We start from the raw sequence: 4,776 nt of genomic DNA, 5'->3' as shown, positions 1-4,776 counted from the left end.
TTCATGATCGAATCCACAACTGGTCTCATAAATGGTAATAGATAAATCTTAATTACTCCGATTCTATGGTCGAATCTACGATCCCATGGAATGGTAATGCTCACTTTATTATTCTGAATTCGTAGTCGAATCCTCAGCTGATCCTATGAATTAATAATAAACATCTTATTACTCAGTTTTGTGAATTATTCTCCATCGAATTCCACAATTATTAATAAATAATCAATAAACCGGGCGTCTGAGCTACCTCTAAGTAAGCCCCGATTCAAATGGTAAAAGTGTATTCAACGATGATACACTAACAGTCACCGCACGAACGAGTATTTCAAAAATACAACGAAACGATGAACTTATGCAAAATAGAGAAGAAAATAATAAATAATTAAAATATTGACCAAGGTGCTGGGAGCACGGACACACGACCAATCGACCGTGTCGTGGTCAATCCCACGCCAGTTTTATAATTTAATGCATTTTTATTATTTTTCGTGATTTGATGAAAATTCCCTCATTTTATCAAATTTCCTTCGTCTCGAGGAAACTCCTCGGTTTCATGGTACTTCCATAAATCCATAAAAAATAATATAAAATTAAGGAAAGGAGTGTGGGGCGTGACCATTGGCCAACCGACCATGCCTTGGCCCCAACCGGCCCCACACCCATGGTTCCTTATTATTTTATTATTATTATTATTATTTCTCTAATTTAATGAAAAACTCCTTGATTTCATGGTATTTTTGCATAAATCATCAAATAATAATAAAATAATATAAATTATGAAAACTTGTGGAACCGGGCCTTGGCCGGCCGGCCATGCCCTAGCCGGTCCCACACGCCCCTTTGTTTTATTATTTTATTATTAGTTTTCCTTGAATTCATCAAATTCCTTGATTTTATGGTATTTCTCTCAAATTAGGAAAAATTCCCTCAAATCATCAAAAATACTTAAAAAATATTAAAAAATTATGAAAACTTGTGGGACCGGGCCCAAGCTGGCCGGCCATGCCTCCACGGTCCACACGCCCTTGTTTTTATTATTTTAATATTTTTTGCTTCCCTGAACTCATGAAAACTCCTTCAGTTCATGGAAACTCCCTAAATTCATCGAATTTCTCAAAATTCATGAATTTTTCATAAAATCATTATAAAATTAGGGAAACTTGTGGGGCCGAGCCCTGGCCGACCAGTCCTGCCTTCCACGATCCCATACGCCCTTGTTTTATTATTTTAATATCTTTTGCTTCCTTGAACTCATGAAAACTCCTTCAATTCATGGAAACTCCCAAAATTCATCAAATTTCTCAAAATTCATGAATTTTTCATAAAATCATCAAAATATTATAAAATTAACGAAAAGGCATCACGGGACCGTGGTCACGACCGTCTGACCATGCCTTGACCACGGCGGTCCCACGCCTCCTAATTCCTTATTTTATAATTATTTTTCATCATCTCATGGTGTTTTTCCTCAGTTTCGTCGAAACCCTAATTTTGGCATATTTTCTCGAATGGATGCTCAATTGCACGCCATAAAATATCAAAATTCTCAGGACTGAGACGCGGACGCCTTGGGGACACGAGCACGCTATCTTGACCGGCCAAGATTGGCTCTTTGGCTCACGGAAGCCGGTCCCATCAATTTTCACTGTTTTGACCTAATTTGCACAATTGCTCGTATTAGGTCCAAAACTCTCCCAAACACTTTGTATTTTCATGAAGTGATCGTCATGCGGTCACGGGATAACCCAGGGCCGGTTTCATGACTCCATGGTCGGTCCCTCGCCCCGTCATAATTAATTAGGTTTTCTCACCTAAGGCTCAGACGAGCATTTTTTGAATAAATGATTAAACCAGCATTTAATCATTCTTCCACCAACAAATCATCAACTCTTCAGGATTTCTTCGTATTTGCTCACGTGAGCATATGGACACTACATGGTTGATTCACGTTCCCATGTAGTCGCTTCCTCCTTCGTCCCATGGTTGAAATTCTGACAAACCATGAATTGATCATCAATTGATCAAATTAGGGTTTCTGAATCCAAGGATCATTATTCCAGATTCTAACCTTAATAATTTTATGACGACCTCATGGTCATTAATTTTATTAACTATGCTCGGTTCAACGACCAGTATTCTAATTAATATTTTTGGTACGCTGCCAATAATCCATCAGATGAGCAACACATGCTCAGACGATCAAATATTCAACAATTCATCACATGAGCAACACTTGCTCAGATGATAAATATTTGCTCAAACCAAGGAATATTGGTTCAACAATCAATATTCAACGATCCATCGAATGAGCAATACTTGCTCACTTCATCGTAAGAACTATACCTCTGTCTCATGACATGTTCAACTCATGAGTTTCAGAACATCATGTTCAACTCAGCAACTACATGGACTCATCGTCCCATAAAACCACGAAGCCATCAATTGACTAACATACCACGAGAAGTCAATCGTGTCACTTTGGAGGATATCACTTAGGGTTTTGGTATGGCGGTCTACGACACGTGTATTCAAACACACGATTGAATGTGAGCAAGTCGTGAAATCAGTTGAAGGAATTCACGAGGTAGTGGGTGGAAAATCTACCAAGTCTCCACACGTTGAGCAACTGGTTTCAAACACGATCTCCACTTTAGTGTCATTATTGAGAAAGAAAAAAAATTTATTAAGTAAATCAACTAAGGTAAAAGTATTTTGGAATTTGGAAAAATCATATATAAAACAAACAAAATAAAATATATTATGAGTAAGTAGGAAATACATTGAAATTAAAAATAGATAAGCGGGGGTAGCATAATAATTGCGAAATAAGTGATTAAATTCTCTACAAAGAAAACCGATGATGTATAGAGAGTTGATAAAAAAAATGTGAAGTGTTAAGAGGAGAAGACGGCCACATCCTTCGGAGTATGTGGGCCTTCCTCATTGTAGCTGCGACGATGAACTAGAATTAAAATTGGATTTATAAAATTAAGATTAGGTGGTTATTAGTTTAGGTTTACATTCGATTAAGCCAAAAAGTAACTTAATCATTTCTTGTAATTAGAACACTCATTAACTTTGTAGAACAGATGGCCTAAGCATAGTGGCCCCTCAAAATTTTGAATGGTTCACAAAATATAGTTCGTCTGACCGGCCATGTGCGTCCCGCCTAGTCCTAACTCCTAACCCTTCCTCTTTCTATACTACTAGAGTGAAGTCGCTAAGCTACACCATGTTTGTTTACTCCTGACTCATCTGAGTCGTCTGGATCTGAATTATCTGGATCTGAGTGAAATCACCTGACTCATCTGGATCTGAGTCGATATGTTTGTTTTGGGTCAGATCTGACTCATCTGACTCGGAAATAAGTGAGTCAGTGGTTTGGTCCCATGAGTCAGGGGTATTTTGTTACCTGACTCAAATGAGTCTGAGTCAGGGGTTATGTCTGAGTCAGAGGTCGAGTCAGATCTGACTCAAAATGGAAAACAAACGGTCTGACTGCTGACTCGGTCCGAGTCAGGGGTTGACTCAGATTCAGACGCCGAGTCAGCTGCAAACAAACAAGTTCCTAGTTAGACATGTTTTATTTTCTTTTTCTCTTTCATTTCCTATTTTTGAGATCTTCAAGCTCTTCCATGTCTAAAGTGTCGGTTTCTTCGGATCTTAAAACTCGTATCTCAGTTGTAGAAGTGTTGATCTTTTTCTTAGTAAGATATATTATATGATATCATTGGTCGTTTACCTATGAAATTTATAGTAGGTTAAGATGCGTGTCAAAACAATGGTATCATTTAATAGGAAAACCAATTTTAAATGATTTTAGGGGGTCAGAGTTAAAAGTTCCACCTCTTCTTTAATTAATCAAATGGAAGCTGACGAAAAGTTTGAGTATTATTATATTCTCGGATAAGTAGAGGGGGTTATCTGTTTTGTGAGTATTTCGCATGATGCTGTCAGGTTGTACAATATTACTACCAATCACTTTCACCATGGATTCAGAATGATACTCCCAAGGAGATGATAAACAACGATGTTGAAGATGATGAAGATTCTTTCATTACTTATCAGAAAAGCTTCCAATTAGGGTTTGATAAGACAAGGGAAGCTTACACTATCTTGTGTGTCACAAAGTTTTACCATAATAATTCAAACAATCTGAATTATACCAGGTTCTTAAGTTTCCAATTCTTCAATGGAAGACACTTGAAGGTACATGTATGGATACTGAAGCAAACCCTTCTCCAGTGTACGTTAATGGTTCCATTTTTATCTTTCCCGACATAAGCCAGTTAAATGATAATGATGATGTATCTCCTTGTATTTTTGTGTTTGATTGCGCACTCGAGAGTTTCAACAGTTTTCCTATCCCAGAATTCCATCCATAGAAATCGTTTCAGATGTGGTTAAAGATGATCGAAGTGGACAATAGTTTAGGATTAGTTCGTAGGATCTGGTTATCTGCAAGGTCAATAGCATTCATAGTGATTTAGAAGATTATGATAATTGGGTATGTGTTAATATCAGGTTGCCAATGTATTGTGGTATGCCGCAGGATATCCAATTTGATTGCGTGAGAGATACACCAAGGGTATTAGTTGAAATTCATAGCAAACAGCGTGACCAAGCAAAGAATGTTCATATGTATGCCTTAGATTGGTCTAATGGAGAGATGGACGAGATTAACGAGTTGAATATTGTTGGTTTCCCATCGGTTATTGAGCACTTCCGCTTTTCCAACTTTGAATATCGAATGTGGATATGCTACATGGAGAACTT

The sequence above is a fragment of the Papaver somniferum genome, unplaced genomic scaffold (assembly GCF_003573695.1).
Source record: "Papaver somniferum cultivar HN1 unplaced genomic scaffold, ASM357369v1 unplaced-scaffold_135, whole genome shotgun sequence".
NCBI classification, from domain to species: Eukaryota; Viridiplantae; Streptophyta; class Magnoliopsida; order Ranunculales; family Papaveraceae; genus Papaver; species Papaver somniferum.
The sequence above is the reverse complement of the archived record's forward strand: the minus strand, read 5'-3'. Positions refer to the sequence as shown.